At 41.8% G+C, this 23,508-nt stretch overlaps 1 pseudogene; it reads right to left on the reverse strand.

The window, feature by feature from the left end:
- LOC127924948 (protein eyes shut homolog) overlaps nt 1-23,508 on the reverse strand; it is a 167,370-nt pseudogene that overhangs the window by 107,606 nt on the left and 36,256 nt on the right.

Consider the following 23,508-nt stretch of genomic DNA (forward strand, 5'->3'; position numbering starts at 1 on the left):
CAAACAAGAAGTACAATAGGATGAAATGTTTGTGAGGAGAAACAAAGATTTTCTGACTGATAACATGAACTGAAACTTCTAGGGTTGGTTTCCCAGACACAGATTAAGATCCTGGACTTAAAAGCATATTCAATGGATCATTTCCATGTGTTTCTGTTGTCTAGGACCAGGCTTAAAGGTGCAATATTGCAGAAATCGCTCTGCCATTTCCTGGTTGCAAAAATCCAAATAGTTCACCGAATTTCATTGTACCATCTAAACCGCTGTGAAATATATTTTCGATAACCAAAAATATAGTATTTTGTGCTGTTTGAAAATGGTGCACAAAACCGAAAGAAAAAGCCGCAGGCATAGAAATAACACAAATGGAACAGATCTACCACTTATTAGACTTGCTTTCAATGAGAATGACTGATCTATAACTCTTATTTCTATGTGAATTTGGTCAGGTCACCCAAAAAGACACATATTGCAGCTTTAATCCGGGTCCTGGAAACTGGCTTGTGATGTAACAAACCAGGTAGTCTAAAGCCTTTTCACGACTGATCTTGTCCTGCCGGAGATCCTGATCTAAGGACAACTCGTTCAGAATAACCTGCCCCATCTCTGGTCTTAAAAATGAACACCAGATCTGCGTCCCAAAAGGCATCCTATTCCCCTTATAACGCACTACTTTTGACCAGAGCTCTATATATAGGTAACAGGATGCCATTTGGGACGCATTCCATGTATTGCTATGTATGGATGATGGTGAAGTGGACACATGGGTCGTGTTCAATTCCATTTAAATTCTGTCAATTCAGGATGTAATCAGAAATTACAACGATCTCCTTTGATTTCTTAATGAGAAAGAAATGGAATTTGGTTTTGAATTTCCGTTTCCGTCCTGAATTGACTGAATTGAAATGGAAGTGACCCCGACTGTGGTGGACGGTGTGATGGGGACAATGCTCTGATTGAAAGTGCAGCATCATCTGGCAGCCCAGCATAAACTCTGCCCTGCATGCCAGTCACACACACACACACACACACACACAGACACACACACACCCTGTCGTCTCTAGGGTGGTACATCTCCATCAGACTGCATCAGTGAATGTAAATTCAGCCTCAGCCGGTCGAGACGAATAAACAATTACTGCAGAATCATATTAATACAGGAGTCGAATGCCCCATGAAAGGAGAGAGTATTCCATATCACAATATTGACATAATTCTCCTGCAGTAATGAGCTTTGGCAATGAGCCGAGTGATTTGCTCAGCTGTCAGTCAAAGGACACTGTCCAAAAGGCACCCTGTTCCCTTTATAGTGCACTACTTTTGACCAGGACCCATAGAACTGGTCAAAAGAAGTGCACTATATAGGAAATAAGGTTGCATTTGGGATGCATCCAATGGCTTGTTTGGGGCTGGGATGGATAGGGCCCTATCTTAGTGAAACTGAATGTGAGGGGGCACAACATACATACATACCTGGTGGACACCTGCATTTGTAGAAGCCAACAGAGTCCAAGCATGTCCCATTGTGCAGACAGGGGTTGGAGAAACACTGGTTCATTTCTGTCTCACAGTGGGGTCCTGAAAGACAAGAGGAAGGTGTAGTAGTGACTGATTATACTGTGTTTAATTAGTTTATGTAGGCATTTTAATTAACCCCAAATGTAAATGGACTCAATGATTCAACATTGGGATTGTAAATTCCCCCTTACAATTCCGAGGGAACATTCCAAAGTCCTGTAGTTTTATAAACAGTGTAGCAGTTCATTCTTTTCATTTCTCTTTAAGAATTACAAATCCTGGAAAAACAGCAGGAAAAACTATTTTCAAAAGCTATTATGCAACTCAACATTAAAATGCATAAGAATCTTAAACTGTGAAACACAAAAGCCAGTGTCTCACAGTGGTCTCTCTTGTTCAAGTCTAGTTTAAATCTAGATGGGGATTCTCACAGTGCTCTCTCTTGTTCAAGTCTAGTTTAAATCTAGATGGGGATTCTCACAGTGCTCTCTCTTGTTCAAGTCTAGTTTAAATCTAGATGGGGATTCTCACAGTGCTCTCTCTTGTTCAAGTCTAGTTCAAGTCTAGATGGGGATTATCACAGTGCTCTCTCTTGTTCAAGTCTAGTTTCAATCTAGATGGGGATTCTCACAGTGCTCTCTCTTGTTCAAGTCTAGTTCAAGTCTAGATGGGGATTATCACAGTGCTCTCTCTTGTTCAAGTCTAGTTTCAATCTAGATGGGGATTCTCACAGTGCTCTCTCTTGTTCAAGTCTAGTTTCAATCTAGATGGGGATTATCACAGTGCTCTCTCTTGTTCAAGTCTAGTTCAAGTCTTGTTAGATGGGGATTATCACAGTGCTCTCTCTTGTTCAAGTCTGGGCTCTCTTGTTCAAGTCAGATGGGGATTTCACAGTTCAAGTCTAGATGGGGATTATCACAGTGCTCTCTCTTGTTCAAGTCTAGTTTAAATCTAGATGGGGATTCTCACAGTGCTCTCTCTTGTTCCAAGTCTAGATGGGGATTCTCACAGTGCTCTCTCTTGTTCAAGTCTAGATGGGGATTCTCACAGTGCTCTCTCTTGTTCAAGTCTAGATGGGGAATATCACAGTGCTCTCTCTTGTTCAAGTCTAGTTTAAATCTAGATGGGTATTCTCACAGTGCTCTCTCATGTTCCAAGTCTAGATGGGGATTCTCACAGTGCTCTCTCTTGTTCCAAGTCTAGATGGGGATTTTCACAGTGCTGTCTCATGTTCAAGTCTAGTTTAAGTCTAGATGGGGATTCTCACAGTGCTCTCTCATGTTCCAAGTCTAGATGGGGATTATCACAGTGCTCTCTCTTGTTCAAGTCTAGATGGGGATTATCACAGTGCTCTCTCATGTTCCAAGTCTAGATGGGGGATTATCACAGTGCTCTCTCTTGTTCAAGTCTAGATGGGGATTATCACAGTGCTCTCTCATGTTCAAGTCTAGTTTAAATCTAGCTTGGATATAACCTTCCTACGTAATGCATCTAGATGGTGATTTAGTCATTAAGCTCCTACCATACAGGGGATTCGTCTCAGATGTGACTGTGGAAGTGATTTATCATAAACATCCATTCATCAATAACGGCAAATCCAGTACATATAGTAAAAGCCCCTCTTGAAAGAGTCAATCTCAGGATATGTCCCATATGACACCCTATTCCCTATATAGTGCACTACTTTTGACCAGAGCCCTATGGGATCCACTATGGTCCCTGGTCAAAATAAGTGCGCTATCAAGGGAATTGGGTGTCATTTGGGACAAAGCCTCAGTCTACTGTACAGCAGACTTACTGTGATTAATATCACAATGTTCTTTCTGTTGGTATATATATATAAAAATGCCACATTGTGCAGCTACAAATTGTACAAATCCATCCCAACAGCGATGTGCAAAGATATCTGTCAGAAGAAATGTATTATAAGTATTGTTCAGGTAGTACTCTCAATGGGTTAGGGGGTCATTCTTCATGGAGGATGGAAGATGAAACATGACCCAAGAAATAACCGACATAAATATTGGTTTACTGCAAAGGAACTCGCCATCCGATTATTAAATAATGCATTTCAGTGTGTGCATTTCTTTTTTTTACCATGGGAGACAGAATACATATTCCAGACTGACCGAAAACAGAGAAATAATTCCGCCAACAACTAAGTCAACTCTCTGCTACTCTTCATTATTTTTTGTCATAAACAGAGCAGAAGACCCATTTCTGATGCAACAGTTGGACAAATAAAGTTGTATTGTACAACACAGTCCCCCAAAACGTCTGTAGCCTTCAATAGAGCCACATGGAATAGAACCAAGAACGTTACAGTACCGTCCAGCTGCCTTAGCCTGAGTGACAGTTTGCTTGTCATCCATAAGGAGGTGGAGAGAGAGAGAGCAGAAACAGGCTGGCTCCCAGGTTAAAACCCACAGAGGAAGAAGAATTGGTCTGTTGGGGTGATGATGATGAGAGTCGGTCAGATAAACTGGTCTTTGAAAGTTAAGGTTGAAAAATCAAGTAAACTGATCATTGAAAGGTCAGGTAAAATGGTTATTGAAAGGTGAAGTAAACTGGTCATTGAAAGGTCAGGTAAACTGGTCATTGAAAGGTCAGGTAAACTGGTCACTGAAAGGTCAGGTAAACTGGTCATTGAAAGGTCAAGTAAACTGGTCTTGAAAGGTCAGGTAAACTGGTTATTAAGGTCAAGTTGACAGGTCAAGTAAATTGGTCTTGAAAAGTCAGGTAAACTAGTCATTGAATGGTCAGGTTGAAAGGTCAAGTAAACTGGTCATTGAAAGGTCAGGTAAACTGGTTATTGAAAGGTCAAGTTGAAAGGTCAGGTAAAGTGGTAGTTGAAAGACCACAGGGAGAGGGTAGCTGATATAGAAGCCAGGATATAACCTGGGGATGAGTCTCCAATGGCACTGATCCCTATATAGTTCACTACTGTTGACAGATAAAAGCAGAAAGTGATGAGATGCCCCCTGAGATGAAGGAACACGAAAGGTAAAATGGGAATATAATTGGACATGGAAGTAAATGCAGGTCGTTCAAGTCAAGTAGAGAGAAATGTACAGGAGTAGTATCAGAAGGAAATATGCGCTCCTACGAACGTATCAGCCTGTCTGTCTTGTACTGTTAATATGATGTCATATGGATTAGGAATGGGCACGCTTATTTGAATATTCAAATATCCGAACGGACGTTAGTAGTAGTACTCAAACATTTTGCAGGTCTACTTTATCCAGAAAAAGTGTATTTTTAATTAAATTATCCTTGTGACATAGTTACATAGAAATTATATACCATGACATTTGAAAGTCTTAATTTAATAAAACAAACTTTGAATGTAGTTTTTATGACGATGCATTGAGCTACTACTACACATTTAGTCCTCCAGTCAGCGCTGACAAGGGATTACTATTAACCACTCTTTAAATAGAGATTACAGACACACACCTAACTGAGGGCCTGACACAGATCAACGCTAAACACTCATCAGAAATATTATTTGTACTATTCTAATAGTGAAATTATTTCCCATTTCCATCCCTAATATGGATAACAATAGTATGTTGTGTTAGGCTATGTTATGTCCCATATAAATCTTGGTTAACCGAGAACTAAAATCTCACTTAATGTTTACTTAGTCTGTCCACGAGATATGTCAATATATAATGAACAAAAATATAAATAGAAAATGTAAAGTGTTGATCCCATGTTTCATGAGCTGAAATAAAACATCCCAGAAATATTCCATACTCACAAAAAGCTTATTTCTCTCAAATGTTGTGCACAAATGTGTTTACATCCCTGTTAGTGAGCATTTCTCCCTTGCCAAAATATTTCATCCACCTGACAGGTGTGGCATATCAAGAAGCTGATGAAACAGCATGATCATTACACAGGTGCACTTTGTGCTTGGGACAATAAAATGCCACTCCAAAATGTGCAGTTTCTTCACACAACACAATGCCACAGATGTCTCAAGTTTTGAGGGACTGCAGGAATATCCACCAGAGGTGTTGCCAGAGAATTGAATGTTCAATTCTCTACCATAAGCCGCCTCCAACATAATTTTGAGAATTTAGCAGTACATTGAACCGGCCTCACAACCGCAGACCACGTGTAACCACTTCAGCCCAGGACCTCCACATCCGGCTTCTCACCTACGGGATCATCTGAGACCAGCCACCCAGAAAGCTGATGAAACGGAGGAGTATTTCTGTCTGTAATAAAGCCCTTTTGTGGGGTAAAACTAATTCTGATTGGCAGGTCCTGACTCCCCAGTGGGTGGGCCTGGCTCCCAAGTCGGTGGGCCTGGGAGGGCACTGGTAGTATAGAACAAATCAATCTTTTATTTTTTATTTAAGCTTTATTTAACTAGGCAAGTCAGTTCAGAACAAATTCTTATTTATAATGACGGCCTACACCGGCCAAACCCGGACGACGCTGGGCCAATTGTGCGCCGCCCTATGGGACTCCCAACCACGGCCAGATGTGATACAGCCTGGATCAGCATGGTAATGCTCCCCTGAATATTTCCAAAATTCCCATTATGAGCATTTACCTAGTTAAGTAAATAATCCTCAAAACCACCTCAAAATGTATTCATGAAATATCATAAATACCTTCGATACTGAAACACGAAGGTCATGTAGCAAACCATGAACCGTCAATGAGGAATAAACTTGGAAAAGGTTCAGGGTGAATGTTTGTGATTACTTCATTGTTATACATTGGGATTAATTTCCCCTTTCTAAAGCTCCAGGTTAGGTGAAGTGGATAACGATGTGTGCATCGCAGATGAAATATGCAATGGAAACCAATTAAGATAGGATTATATCTTTCTGCAGAGCAAACTTAATTACTAATGTACCATGAACTTTATACATTAGCGTAAGAACGCTCACAGAAAAGCATGCATGTAAAGGATATTGAGATGAATGAGAGAAAGAGGCATTAACCAGATCTGGGTTCAAATAGTATTCAACATATTAAACATTGCTTTAGCCTGCCTGGAGTGGGGGTGCCTGTTATGCAGGGTTTTGGTTTGCACTTTTGAGACTTTCCTGATGGTTCCATCACAGCAGGCAAACCCAATCAAGCACAGATAGAGTATTTGAAATTATTTTGAATAGTATTTGAACCCAGGAACCCAGACAATAGCATTAAGATCTGAGATTAGTGTGTGTGTGTGTGTGTGTGTGCGTGCGACCATGTGGATCACAGTTCTTCATTGACGCATCATGGCGAGAGAGAGCACAGCAAGGTTCAATGTATGTTCCAAAATGGCACCCTAAAGTAGTGCACTACTTTTGACTAGAGCCCTATGCGCCCTGGTCAAAAGTAGTGCACTATAAAGGGAATGTGGTGCCATTTGGGACACACTTTAAAACTCAGATCTCCAGCACCATGTAGCCAGCTCATAAATACCCAGAGAGGACTTGGCTGGTGTCAGTAATTGGCTCATATACTGCAGTTCTTGGGCACCGTCCAAGGCCAAAGCAACACACTATGCAAACCTTTGCAAAAATTATAAAATAATGATAAATTGTATTTTCAGAAAGAACACCACCGACAAAGAAGCCCTCTGCTTAATGATACATTTCTTACTGTACAGCATGGGTCGGGCAAACGGCGGCCCACGGGACAAAACCAGTGTAATGAAGGTATGAAATGATTGCTATTTTCAAATACAATCTCTTTTCGGGCTTAGTTGGGGTCAATATGCAGTGTACAAATGATTATGAGGTTGATGAAGCACAACTTTAGATTTCCTACATTATTATTATATTTATTTTATTCTAGCACTTTAACGATTTAATCTATAAAACACAAAACCAACTTTAAAACACAGATTGATTGAAAAAATATTTGTGATAGCATTTATACTTTTTGTACTACAACAATATATGAATGAGTTCCCAATGCATTTCAATGGCAAACAAAGGGTCCATAGACTTTTAAAGATTCTAGAATCTAGACCCATCTCCTCTTTCACCGTTTAAGCAATCAACCCCAAACCTACGTTGAGATGTTCAGACTGCCCCTGCTTAGATTGCCTGTCTAGCGATTTTTTTATACTATGTACAGTATACTTTCTGAACTATAAAGATTTTAATTGTGCGTAAAATAACATGAATGAGAACCATAGATATACAGAAGTAGCTTTTTAAAATGGTCCTGCTCCTTGGCCAGTTACGCTTCATGATCAACTTCAAAACATCTTCAAACTCTTTCAAATCTTTATCAACTATAACTACACTGAACAAAAATATAAACACAACATGCAACAATTTCAAAGATTTTACTGAGTTACTGTTCATATAATGTTCACAAAATTGACATCAGAAAACCGCTCGCCCACACAGCGCCATACACGCTGTCTGCCATCTGCCCGGTACAGATGAAGCCAGGATTCATCCGGGAAGAGCACATTTCTCCAGCGTGCCAGTGGCCACAGAAGGTGAGCATTTGCCCACTGAAGTTGGTTACGTCGCCAAACTGTAGTTCGATGAGCATGCAGATGAGCTTCCCTGAGACGGTTTCTGACAGTTTGTGCAGAAATTCTTTAGTTGTGCAAACCCACAGTTTCATCAGCTGTCCAGGTGGCTGGTCTCAGATGATAGATCCCGCAGGTGAAAAAGCTGGATGTGGAGTTCCTGGGCTGGCGTGGTTACACGTGGTCTGCAGCCATGGGGGGAGCAGACGTGGGACCGACACGTGGGACCGACACTTTACATGTTGCGTTTATATTTGTGTTCATTGTATGTACACATTGGCATAAATGTGCATAAAATTAAAATTCTTAAAAACTTTTATCAACTGTATTTGCATAAACTACATTTGCATAAACTACATTTGCATAAAATAACTCAACAACAGTACCTTTTGAACCGTTCAAGCTAGAGATGCCAAACCAACATCACATGTTCAGGCTATCCTATACATTAAATCATCATTCACAAGCTAGAGATGCCAAACCAACTTCACATGTTCAGGCTATCCTATACATTAAATCATCATTCACAAGCTAGAGATGCCAAACCAACTTCACATGTTCAGGCTATCCTATACATTAAATCATCATTCACAAGCTAGAGATGCCAAACCAACTTCACATGTTCAGGCTATCCTATACATTAAATCATCATTCACAAGCTAGAAAGCACACCACATTTTCTTCAGGAAATGTACTTTTCTAGTTATAATAATTTTGTCGGCCTGAGAACCATTTGCTCCAACAAAAATCGTTAATTTGATGCCTTTTCGGTTTGTTTTTGGAGATTCTACCATAGCTCCAATTTTCCTTCCTGTATTGGATAGACACATGGGTTTTACAACAGGCACGTGCCTGTCTGTCTGCCTGTCTGTCTGCCGGTCTGTCTGCCAGTCTGCAGTAGAGCACTGGCCTGTGATGTACTAAAATGTGAGCACTGGAACAACGTAAGGGGACATTTTACTACGGCCATTTTACATTTATTGTCTGCTTTCTTTGCTTAGAGGTACGGTATGCATCGGTAGAGATGTGTTTTATTCAAGATAATAGTGCAGCACTACCGGAGACATCACAAGCCACTAAATCTACCTTTTATGAGGAAACAGGAAGCGGGCAGAATATAACCATTCAGATTAAGTAAATAAAAAGAGGGTTGGTGGCAAGCATGTGAAGCTGTCTAATAAAATCTAAGCTCTAACATTGATGATATATGAACACTGACAACCACAACCACTTTGGTTCGGTGATTGAAGCAGTGGTACAACCATCTACTGTATATTGTGGGCAGAGAGAGAGAGGGAGAGAAACATGATATTCAACCCTTTAGTAACCCTAAAATGTATATATTTTAAAACCTCCTTTAGCTAACCTAAAATGTATATATTTTAAAACCTCCTTCAGCTAACCTAAATGTATATATTTTAAAACCTCCTTTAGCTAACCTAAAATGTATATATTTTAAAACCTCCTTCAGCTAACCTAAATGTATATATTTTAAAACCTCCTTTAGCTAACCTAAAATGTATATATTTTAAAACCAGCTAACCTAAATGTATATATTTTTCCTTTAGCTAACCTAAAATGTATATATTTTAAAACCTCCTTCAGCTAACCTAAAATGTATATCTTTTAAAACCTCCTTTAGCTAACCTAAAATGTATATATTTTAAAACCTCCTTCAGCTAACCTAAAATGTATATATTTTAAAACCTCCTTCAGCTAACCTAAAATGTATATATTTTAAAACCTCCTTCAGCTAACCTAAAATGTATATATTTTAAAACCTCCTTTAGCTAACCTAAAATGTACATCTTTTAAAACCTCCTTTAGCTAACCTAAAATGGAAGTATCCTCTTTGGAATTCCTATTAGATGTTTTAAAGAAATGAACCCTAATATTCTCCTGCTCGTTGATTTTAAATTATGATTGCTTCCACTTGGAGAAGAACCTAGCAGTTGGTCAGACAGTCTGTTGTTTCAAGGGCCATATAAAAGAGACAGGATATGGAGCGGAGATTAGCTTCTTTAAATCCACAAGACTGAATTACTGGTGTTCTGGGACTCCTTGGCTTTTCAATAGCTGTGTGATTTCAATTAGGAGACTCTGATTGGAAATATAACAAGACAGGGGAAAGATACGGACAACAAAAGGCATGGCCTGCGTCCCAAATGGCACCACATTCCCTTTATAGTGTACTACTTTCTACCAGGACACACAGGGCTCTGATCAAAAGTAGTGCACTATATAGGGAATAGAGTGCCATTTGAGACACATGCCCTATCTCGGAGGAATCTGCCCTTCTAAAGTTTCATAGTGTCTCTTCAGCATGTCACCGGACATTTTTTGGCAGATTACAATCAGGTGCTTGGCATTTTGTGATGGCCTTTTGGACAGCACCTTGTCTGCCTGCCTGGAAAAAGAAAATAAACCCTTGATATGCGTCTGGAGGGGGAAAAAAACTATAAAGCCATGCAAGGTGAAAAATGTCTCCAATGTCTGTACAGTTTCCCTAAGAATAAAGGATAACACTTTATACGAAGGGTACCTACATAGGGACTTCATGACACATTCATAACCACTTCAAAACCCGGATATCTGCAGTACATGAACATTTCATAAACGCTTATACCATCGGCCGCAAGTTCATATTTTTCTAGTCTGAATAAAAACTTAAATATCAGGGGCTTGAGCTCAGAAATGCCTGATCTACTCCAGACAGACTGGTCCTGAGGGGCTTCGAGACGGGTTCTGAAATTAAACGGGGGGCCTTCTGAAAGTCCGCCCGCTTCAACGCTTCATAATTCCACATCGAAAAAGGGATCCCTGGATGCCTAGGGCTGTGTCCTAAATGGCAGCCTTTTCCCTGCATAGTGCATTACTTATGACCAGGAGGAGCCCTATTGGCCCTGGTCAAAAGTAGTCCCCTAAATAGGGGATAGGGTTCCACTTGGCATGGACGCCTCGGAGTGAAGGGTTCCATCAGTCACTGAGGTGCTGCCACATTGTGAGAGACAATTTTCCATCAGCGAAGTGGCAACCGATATTTGAGCCTGGCGCAGCACAAAAAAAGCCCTAGCTCATGTAATGCTATGTAAGGACTTATCGGAGTGACAGGTGTGAGTGTGTCAGCTAAGATGGGGACTGAGGTTCTGCTGACAGGATTGAGAGGGACCAACGATGAAAGACATGAAATGAAGAGAGCCACTTGTTCATTCTGAGGGGTTGTGGTTTGGTTTAGGCTGTTGTATGTATGATGGAGAACTAGATACTCCAAATTAAACATATATGAGAAGATGTGTATTTTTAACACCAGAGGAAAACACATGAAAGTTATAATCTAAAGACTTGTTTACTAGTGGTCCTCGAAAACTCTTTTCAACAGAGTCTAAAGTATTTGGAATTTGGTTAATGGACCCAGAAATGAATAGTGTACGATGTATAAAACAAATTGAAAAATGACTTTTCATGGCATCCAGCTTTTTGTACAGGTTTAGAATAAACAAGGAGCATCATTAACTATCAAACGACATGAGTCTAAAATTGTATTGAAATATTTCTGTAAAGTTAATTACTTTTTTGGTCGACCCAACGATTACACTTTTGGACTTAAAAATTGTAAAAAAAATATATATATATATATATATTAAAGTATGTGTTTCAATTTGATCATATCTAAGACAACAAATATAGGTTAATGTTTTTCCTTTAGGGTGGATAGAAGTGGTTAAATTACTCCAATAGCTGTTGCTTATAGTATTCATGTATTAGCCAATATCTTGTTGCTGTCCTTGGTTGGCAGGTTCAATGAAGAAATGTCCTGCAACCTCCGCCTTTCATGTTTTAGACAAAATAACGCAAATTATGGAATAATCCACTTGGAGAGGAATTGTGAAAAGATGAGCAATGGGAATGACATGCCTGACACGCCTTATAATGGGAAACGGGAATGACATGCCTTATAACAGGAATGACACGCCTTATAATGGGAATGACACGCCTTATAACGGGAATGACACGCCTTATAACGGGAATGACACGCCTTATAACGGGAATGACACGCCTTATAACGGGAATGACACGCCTTATAACGGGAATGACACGCCTTATAACGGGAATACGCCTTATAACGGGAATGACACGCCTTATAACGGGAATGACACGCCTTATAATGACACGGGAATGACACGCCTTATAACGGGAATGACACGGTTACGCCTTATAACGGGAATGGCCTTATAACGGGAATGACACGCCTTATAACGGAAGACACGGGAATGACACGCCTTATAACGGGAATGACACGCCTTATAACGGGAATGAATAACGGGAATGAACGCCTTATAACGGGAATGAAATAACGGAATGACACGATAACGGGAATGACACGCCTTATAACGGGAATGACACGAATGACACGCTTATAACGGGAATGACACGCCTTATAACGGGAATGACAATAACGGGAATGACACGCCTTATAACGGGAATGACACGCCTTATAACGGGAATGACAATATAACGGGAATGAACGCCTTATAACGGGAATGACACGCCTTATAACGGGAATGACACGCCATATAACGGGAATGACACGCCTTATAACGGGAATGTTTTATAACGGGAATGACACGCCATATAACGGGAATGACACGCCTTATAACGGGAATGACACGCCTTATAACGGGAATGACACGCCATATAACGGGAATGATGACACGCCTTATAACGGGAATGACACGCCATATAACGGGAATGACACGCCATATAACGGGAATGACACGCCTTATAACGGGAATGACACGCCATATAACGGGAATGACACGCCTTATAACGGGTGACACGCCTTATAACGGGAATGACACGCCATATAACGGACGGGAATGACACGCCTTATAACGGGAATGACACGCCATATAACGGGAATGACACGCCTTATAACGGGGAATAACGGGAATGACACGCCTTATAACGGGAATGACACGCCTTATAACGGGAATGACGGGAATGACACGCCATATAACGGGAATGACACGCCTTATAACGGGAATGAACGCCATATAACGGAAATGACACGCCTTATAACGGGAATGACACGCCTTATAACGGGAATGACACGCCTTATAACGGGAATGACACGCCATATAACGGGAATGACACGCCTTATAACGGGAATGACACGCCTTATAACGGGAATGACACGCCTGGAATATAACGGGAATGACACGGGAATGACACGCCTTATAACGGGAATGACACGCCTTATAACGGGAATGAATGACACGCCATATAATGACACGCCATATAACGGGGAATGACACGCCTTATAACGGGAATGACACGCCTTATAACGGGAATGACACGCCTTATAACGGGAATGACACGCCTTATATAACGGGAATGACACGCCATATAACGGGAATGACACGCCATATAACGGGAATGACACGCCTTATAACGGGAATGACACGCCATATAACGGGAATGACACGCCTTATAACGGGAATGACACGCCTTATAACGGGAATGACACGCCTTATAACGGGAATGACACGCCTTATAACGGGGGAATGACACGCCTTATAACGGGAATGACACGCCTTATAACGGGAATGACACGCCTTATAACGGGAATGAATGACACGCCTTATAACGGGAATGACACGCCTTATAACGGGGGAATGACACGCCTTATAACGGGAATGACACGCCATATAACGGGAATAACGGGAATGACACGCCTTATAACGGGAATGACACGCCATATAACGGGAATGACACGCCTTATAACGGGAATGACACGCCATATAACGGGAATGACACGCCTTATAACGGGGAATGAACCATATAACGGGAATGACACGCCTTATAACGGGAATGATATAACGGGAATGACACGCCTTATAACGGGAATGACACGCCTTATAACGGGAATGACACGCCTTATAACGGGAATGACACGCCTTATAACGGGAATGACACGCCTTATAACGGGAATGACACGCCTTATAACGGGAAATGAATGACACGCCTTATAACGGGAATGACACGCCTTATAACGGGAATGACACGCCTTATAACGGGAATGACACGCCTTATAACGGGAATGAACGCCTTATAACGGGAATGACACGCCTTATAACGGGAATGCACACCTTATAACGGGGGAATGACACGCCTTATAACTGGAATGACGCCTTATAACGGGAATGACACGCCTTATAACGGGAATGACACGCCTATAACGGGAATGACAAGGGAATGACACGCCATATAACGGGAATGACACGCCTGGAATTATAACGGGAATGACACGCCTTATAACGAATGGAATGAATGACACGCCCTATATAACGGGAATGACACGCCTTATAACGGGAATGACACGCCTTATAACGGGGGAATGAATGACACCATATAACGGGAATGACACGCCTTATAACGGGAATGACACGCCTTATAATGGAATGGAATGACACGCCATATGAACGCCATATAACGGGGAATGACACGCCTTATAACGGGAATGACACGCCTTATAACGGGAATGACACGCCTTATAACGGGAATGACACGCCTTATATACGGGAATGACACGCCTTATAACGGGAATGAATGACACGCCATATAACGGGAATGACACGCCTTATAACGGGAATGACACGCCTTATAACGGGAATGACACGCCTTATAACGGGAATGACACGCCATTACGGGAATGCCATATAACGGGAATGACACGCCTTATAACGGGAATGAATGACACGCCATATAACGGAATGACACGCCTTATAACGGGAATGACACGCCTATAACGGGAATGGGAATGACACGCCTTATAACGGGAATGACACGCCTTATAACGGGAATGACACGCCTTATAACGGGAATGACACGCCTTATAACGGGAATGACACGCCATAACGGGAATGACACGCCTTATAACGGGAATGACACGCCTTATAACGGGAATGACACGCCTTATACACGGGAATGACACGCCTTATAACGGGAATGACACGCCTTATAACGGGAATGACACGCCTTTATACACGCCATATAACGGGAATGACACGCCTTATAACGGGAATGACACGCCATATAACGGGAATGACACGCCTTATAACGGGAATGACACGCCTTATAACGGGAATGACACGCCTTATAACGGGAATGACACGCCTTATAACGGGAATGACACGCCTTATAACGGGAATGACACGCCTTATATAACGGGAATGACATTTATAACGGGAATGACACGCCTTATAACGGGAATTAAATTATAACGGGAATGACACGCCGGGAATGACATATAACGGGAATGACACGCCTTATAACGGGAATGACACGCCTTATAACGGGAATGACACGCCATATAACGGGAATGACACGCCATAAATGGAATGACACGCCATTTAGCAGAATGGCATGCCATATAATTGGGAATGACACGCCTTATAAGAATGGAATGACACATTGAATGACACGCCATATCAGCAGAATGACACGCCTTATAAGGATGACACGCCTGTATTAAATGTGTGATAAGAATGACTCTTATAACCAAACACATGAGGAGAAACACATGTGTGATAGGAATGACACAGTTTATAACCAAACACATGAGGAATGACACGCCTTAGGGCAATGAACTATGGCCTCCAACACATTCAGCAGATGGCATGTGGAGAGGAGGAAGAAACACTGTATTAAATGTGTGATAGGATACTCAGATCCAAACACATGAGGAGAAACACTGTATTAAATGTGTGATAGGATACTCAGATCCAAACACATGAGGAGAAACACTGTATTAAATGTGTGATAGGATACTCAGATCCAAACACATGAGGAGAAACACTGTATTAAATGTGTGATAAGATACTTTTATTTCCCTCACCAATTTTAAACATCAACTATCTGAGCAGCTAACCGATCACTGCAGCTGTACATAGTCCATCTGTAAATAGCCCATCCAGTCTACCTACCTCATCCCCATACTGTTTTTATTTTATTTACTTTTCTGCTCTTTTGCACACCAGTATCTCTACTTGCACATCATCATCTGCTCATTTATCACTCCAGTGTTAATCTGCTAAATTGTAATTATTCGCTCCTATGGCCTATTTATTGCCCTACCTCCTCATGCCTTTTGCACACACTGTATATAGACTTTCTTTTCTCTACGGTGTCATTGACTTGTTTATTGTGTTATTGGCTTGTCTATTGTTTACTCCATGTGTAACTCTGTGTTGTTGTCTGTGTCACACTGCTTTGTTTTATCTTAGCCAGGTCGCACTTGCAAATGAGAACTTGTTCTCAACTAGCCTACCTGGTTAAATAAAGGTGTTCTCAACTAGCCTACCTGGTTAAATAAAGGTGTTCTCAACTAGCCTACCTGGTTAAATAAAGGTGTTCTCAACTAGCCTACCTGGTTAAATAAAGGTGTTCTCAACTAGCCTACCTGGTTAAATAAAGGTGTTCTCAACTAGCCTACCTGGTTAAATAAAGGTGTTCTCAACTAGCCCACCTGGTTAAATAAAGGTGTTCTCAACTAGTCTACCTGGTTAAATAAAGGTGTTCTCAACTAGCCTACCTGGTTAAATAAAGGTGTTCCCAACTAGCCTACCTGGTTAAATAAAGGCGTTCTCAACTAGCCCACCTGGTTAAATAAAGGCGTTCTCAACTATCCCACCTGGTTAAATAAAGGCGTTCTCAACTATCCCACCTGGTTAAATAAAGGCGTTCTCAACTAGCCCACCTGGTTAAATAAAGGCGTTCTCAACTAGCCCACCTGGTTAAATAAAGGTGTTCTCAACTAGCCTACCTGGTTAAATAAATGTGTTCTCAACTAGCCTACCTGGTTAAATAAATGTGTTCTCAACTAGCCTACCTGGTTAAATAAAGGTGTTCTCAACTAGCCTACCTGGTTAAATAAAGGTGTTCTCAACTAGCCTACCTGGTTAAATAAAGGTGTTCTCAACTAGCCTACCTGGTTAAATAAAGGTGTTCTCAACTAGCCTACCTGGTTAAATAAAGGTGTTCTCAACTAGCCTACCTGGTTAAATATAGGTGTTCTCAACTAGCCTACCTGGTTAAATAAAGGTGTTCTCAACTAGCCTACTTGGTTAAATAAAGGTGTTCTCAACTAGCCTACCTGGTTAAATAAAGGTGTTCTCAACTAGCCTACCTGGTTAAATAAAGGTGTTCTCAACTAGCCTACCTGGTTAAATAAAGGTGTTCTCAACTAGCCTACCTGGTTAAATAAAGGTGTTCTCAACTAGTCTACCTGGTTAAATAAAGGTGTTCTCAACTAGCCTACCTGGTTAAATAAAGGTGTTCTCAACTAGCCTACCTGGTTAAATAAAGGCGTTCTCAACTAGCCGACCTGGTTAAATAAAGGCGTTCTCAACTAGCCCACCTGGTTAAATAAAGGCGTTCTCAACTAGCCCACCTGGTTAAATAAAGGCGTTCTCAACTAGCCTACCTGGTTAAATAAAGGCGTTCTCAACTAGCCTACCTGGTTAAATAAAGGTGTTCTCAACTAGCCTACCTGGTTAAATAAATGTGTTCTCAACTAGCCTACCTGGTTAACCTCTTGCTCCTACCAGGCACGCAGGCGTCCCATCTAGAGATCTGGAAATGCAAATGCACTACGCTAAATGCTAATAGTATTAATTAAAACTCAAACGTTCATTAAAATACACATGCAGGGTATTGAATTAAAGCTACCCTCGTTGTGAATCCAGGCAACAAGTCAGATTTTTAAAATGCTTTTCGGCGAAAGCATGAGAAGCTATTATCTGATAGCATGTAACACCCCAAAAGACCCGCAGGGGACGTAAACAAAATAATTAGCATAGTCGTCGCTACACAAACCGCACAAATAAAATATAAAACATTCATTACCTTTGACCATCTTCTTTGTTGGCACTCCTAGATGTCCCATAATCACTATTGGGTCTTTTTTTCGATTAAATCGGTCCATATATAGCCTAGATATCGATCTATGAAGACTGTGTGATAAACGAAATAAAATAGCGTTTCATAACGTAACGTCATTTTTTTAAATTAAAAAAGTCGACGATAAACTTTCACAAAACACTTCGAAATACTTTTGTAATGCAACTTTAGGTATTAGTACACGTTAATAAGCGATACAATTCATCAGGAGGCGATGTAAATTCTATAGGTGTCCGTCTGGAAAAAATGTCCGGATATTTCTCAACCAAAACATTCGGTCGGAGACCAGAGGGAATCGGTTCCCTTGATTCGGTTTGACCAAGAATCAAAGCCGAAGCAAATGACAAGACTCTAGACATCGTGTGGAAGCTGTAGGTACTGCAACCTCGGCCTCATTTAATTTGGTTCTTCTTGAACAATTCCTGGAAGTGGCGCATGGATATTTATTTCCATTTTCAGTGATCAGATTTTCCTGCACTTTTCGATGAAACGCACGTTCTGTTATAGTCACAGCCGTGATTTAACCAGTTTTATAAACGTCTGAGTATTTTCTATCCACACATACTAATCATATGCATATACTATATTCCTGGCATGAGCAGCAGGGCGCTGAAATGTTGCACGATTTTTAAATAAAGGTGTTCTCAACTAGCCTACCTGGTTAAATAAAGGTGAAATAAATAAATTAGGATAACTGCTGTATTAAACGTGTTGTAGGATACTGCAGATCTAAAACCAGTAGTATCAAATATGCACTTCAATGTACAAACATTTATCTTTAAACTGCACAATAACTTCATATTTAAAGTTATATGTAGAGATCAATACTCTGACAATAGTGCATCCTTATACAGTACCAAGTGATTTTCCCAAAAAAAACACTACAATAAAATGACTTTCATACAGGGCTCCGGGCAGCCGAGCGGAAATGGAGGAAAACTCGCCTCCCTGCGGACCTGGCATCCTTTCACTCCCTCCTCTCTACATTTTCCTCCTCTGTCTCTGCTGCTAAAGCCACTTTCTACCATTCTAAATTCCAAGCATCTGCCTCTAACCCTAGGAAGCTCTTTGCCACCTTCTCCTCCCTCCTGAATCCTCCCCCCCCCCTCCTCCCTCTCTGCAGATGACTTCGTCAACCATTTTGAAAAGAAGGTCGACGACATCGGATCCTCGTTTGCTAAGTCAAACGACACCGCTGGTTCTGCTCACACTGCCCTACCCTATGCTCTGACCTCTTTCTCCCTCTCTCTCCAGATGAAATCTCGCGTCTTGTGACGGCCGGCCGCCCAACAACCTGCCCGCTTGACCCTATCCCCTCCCTCTCTTCTCCAGACCATTTCCGGAGACCTTCTCCCTTACCTCACCTCGCTCATCAACTCATCCCTGACCGCTGGCTACGTCCCTCCCGTCTTCAAGAGAGCGAGAGTTGCACCCCTTCTGAAAAAACCTACACTCGATCCCTCCGATGTCAACAACTACAGACCAGTATCCCTTCTCTCTTTTCTCTCCAAAACTCTTGAGCGTGCCGTCCTTGGCCAGCTCTACCGCTATCTCTCTCAGAATGACCTTCTTGATCCAAATCAGTCAGGTTTCAAGACTAGTCATTCAACTGAGACTGCTCTTCTCTGTATCACAGAGGCGCTCCGCACTGCTAAAGCTAACTCTCTCTCCTCTGCTCTCATCCTTCTAGACCTATCGGCTGCCTTCGATACTGTGAACCATCAGATCCTCCTCTCCACCCTCTCCGAGTTGGGCATCTCCGGCGCGGCCCACGCTTGGATTGCGTCCTACCTGACAGGTCGCTCCTACCAGGTGGCGTGGCGAGAATCTGTCTCCTCACCACGCGCTCTCACCACTGGTGTCCCCCAGGGCTCTGTTCTAGGCCCTCTCTTATTCTCGCTATACACCAAGTCACTTGGCTCTGTCATAACCTCACATGGTCTCTCCTATCATTGCTATGCAGACGACACACAATTAATCTTCTCCTTTCCCCCTTCTGATGACCAGGTGGCGAATCGCATCTCTGCATGTCTGGCAGACATATCAGTGTGGATGACGGATCACCACCTCAAGCTGAACCTCAGCAAGACGGAGCTCCTCTTCCTCCCGGGGAAGGACTGCCCGTTCCATGATCTCGCCATCACGGTTGACAACTCCATTGTGTCCTCCTCCCAGAGCGCTAAGAACCTTGGCGTGATCCTGGACAACACCCTGACGTTCTCAACTAACATCAAGGCGGTGTCCCGTTCCTGTAGGTTCATGCATTTGCATGCTCTACAACATCCGCAGAGTACGACCCTGCCTCACACAGGAAGCGGCGCAGGTCCTAATCCAGGCACTTGTCATCTCCCGTCTTGATTACTGCAACTCGCTGTTGGCTGGGCTCCTGCCTGTGCCATTAAACCCCTACAACTCATCCAGAACGCCGCAGTCCGTCTGGTGTTCAACCTTCCCAAGTTCTCTCACGTCACCCCGCTCCTCCGCTCTCTCCACTGGCTTCCAGTTGAAGCTCGCATCCGCTACAAGACCATGGTGCTCGCCTAACGGAGCTGTGAGGGGAACGGCACCTCAGTACCTCCAGGCTCTGATCAGGCCCTACACCCAAACAAGGGCACTGCGTTCATCCACCTCTGGCCTGCTCGCCTCCCTACCACTGAGGAAGTACAGTTCCCGCTCAGCCCAGTCAAAACTGTTCGCTGCTCTGGCCCCCAATGGTGGAACAAACTCCCTCACGACGCCAGGACAGCGGAGTCAATCACCACCTTCCGGAGACACCTGAAACCCCACCTCTTCAAGGAATACCTAGGATAGGGTAAGTAAGGGTAGGTAATCCTTCTCCCCCAACAAGATTTAGATGCAAGTGGCTGTTCCACTGGTTGTCATAAGGTGTATGCACCAATTTGTAAGTCGCTCTGGATAAGAGCGTCTGCTAAATGACTTAAATGTAAATGTAAATGTATCCCCCTTTCACGTTCCCTTACCTGTGTAACCAGGGCTGCAGATACATCTGTACTCTGGGGGAGCCGTAGGTTGACTTGTGGTGATGCAGGTGGCCCCATTCATACAGCTGTCTGGGTAGATCAGGCAGGCGTTCCCTCCATACTGACAGAACTCCCCTATCCATCCAGGAGCACAGAGACACTGTGAGGAAGAGATGAACCAGTAATCATTGATCTGCAGACAAACACAATCACCAATCTGGTCTTGTAAATCCATACTAACCAGGTCTGTTATTTGACTTCATCCTGTTTCCTCCTACTGCAGTGGTATGCATCACATCTTTTACTGACAATTATAAGGGTTCAATTAGTTTCTTGGACTAATGTACATTCTACACAACATACTGTCATGCAGGTTACCAATAGACAGCAATAGTAATGTTGTCTTTTTGTAGGCACAAATGGAGGCTAACTCCGCACTAGTTCGTTAGCCAAAGCCTCAGGGGAAATTAATGGGGTTTTGGAGAGTTTTTTGATAAACTCTGAAAATAAGGTCTGTGGTAAACACAGGCTTAGGAGATCCTATACGTTTTGTTCTATGAAATAATCTTCATCAGCTAACATACCTTTTTGTGGAACTTGAAGTATTTATAAGCACATAAAGGCTTCATAACTCATAGGTCATGTTAACTGACTGATATTATCTCATAGAACAAAACATATAAGATCTCCTAAGCCTGTGTTAACCTTAGATCTTATTTTTGGGGTTGACCCCAAAATGCCATTCTATCCCACATAGGAATGGCTGAGGTTTCATTTCCGTTTTTAAGACATAACTGGCGAGCTCTATGCCTCTACACTAAGGCAACTTCCTGATGAGATTCATGCCAGGGAAACCTACAATGGCACTGAGTTGACCGGTTCACATTGTGCAACTCAACACTAATTTAACTAAAGTTTCATTTTATCAGCAGATCCAAGTGCTGATGGGTAGCGTACGGTATCTCTGTTCTTCCTAATTAGAAGGTTTCATTTGGTTCTACGACGTGAACGCCAGTACCTCTTCAGTCTACACTGAATAAAGAGGGCAACTTCAGGACACAGTCAGCGCATCTAATGGACAACAGCCCAAATTGACCTGACAAACGACCTCATCATTTTCCCCAGGGGGTAGCAGATCAAGAAATTGCAAAGGAGACGGCTCATTACGCCAGACTAGTGTCAATGTCTTGATTATGACTGACACTGATTGGAGCAAGAGAAATCCACACACAGCAACACAGGCAGCTTTAAACAGTCCTGCAGCTCAGAGTCAGAAGCAAATGGCACCCTATTCCCTACATAGTGCACTATTTTTGACCAGAGCCCATACACTACATAGGGAAAAGGGAATAGGGAATAGGGTGGCATTTCAGATGCAGCCCCAGAGCCTTCTGAATGATCTAAAGCAACAGACCAGGACTGATGGGGGATAATTAGAAGCTAAGGGCCATGGGCATTACAGCCTGGTTTCAGGTGCCTTCCGATGCAGGATTATGATGAAGTGGGCACAATTTGGGTATTTTATGGTTGTGAAATGGTTTTATGGCTTCACAAGACGTCATAGAATCCGATTTTAACCGACGGCTCTCTCATTAGCATCATATTCTCATTTGCACAATGTTTTATTATAATTTGGCATTTTCTGCAAACAAATGGAAATGTACAAGCAATGTAGTAGTCAGATAGAATAAATACTCAATCATCTATAGCATGACAGCGTTAGACCAAGCAGATTCTATTGACTGTCCTTTACTTTAAACGAGACTAGAGTGTAATCCATTGGCTAGATTCAGAAAACAGATGTCTGAACATTTAGGAAGTGTGATGCATAGATATACTTTAATAGCTATGATGAACAATGTTCATGTCCATGGACAAGCCCTAATCACCACCCATAGGAAACCTGTAATCATGTGATGATTTTTTGTTTGGAGATTTAAATATCTATATTTTTGCTACATGATTTATATACTTTGTTTTCTTGCTACTGTTTCAATAACGTTTTGCTGTCACATTCAATATCAGCTGTACACTTTGAATAATGTGCCAAGCAGCCCATTCTATCGACTTGTTTAGAAGAATATTTACATGTGATAGTAGATAGTTAAACCCCACATTGACAAGTTGGCGTGGACGATATGATCAAATATAAATAGATACCATATTTTGTGAACGTTTTACCTTTTATCATCATATCTAGAACTTAGAACACTAGAACACTATAATACATTAAATAAACAAATATTGACATAAAATTATCAATATACTGCTATCTACTATCTCAAATGTAAATATTCTTCTAAACAAGTCGATAGAATGGGCTGCTTGGCACATTATTCAAAGTGTACAGCTGATATTGAATGTGACAGCAAAACGTTATTGAAACAGTGGCAAGAAAACAAAGTATATAAATCATGTAGCAAAAAAATATAGACATGAAAAGTGAGAAACTGATAGCTTCTATATATGTCATAAATAAATAAATAAATAGATGATGTTAAAGGGATAGTGCCTGATTTTGACAATGAAGGAAGTTTGAGGTTGTTT

This window comes from Oncorhynchus keta, unplaced genomic scaffold, assembly GCF_023373465.1.
Source record: "Oncorhynchus keta strain PuntledgeMale-10-30-2019 unplaced genomic scaffold, Oket_V2 Un_contig_4789_pilon_pilon, whole genome shotgun sequence".
NCBI classification, from domain to species: domain Eukaryota; kingdom Metazoa; phylum Chordata; class Actinopteri; order Salmoniformes; family Salmonidae; genus Oncorhynchus; species Oncorhynchus keta.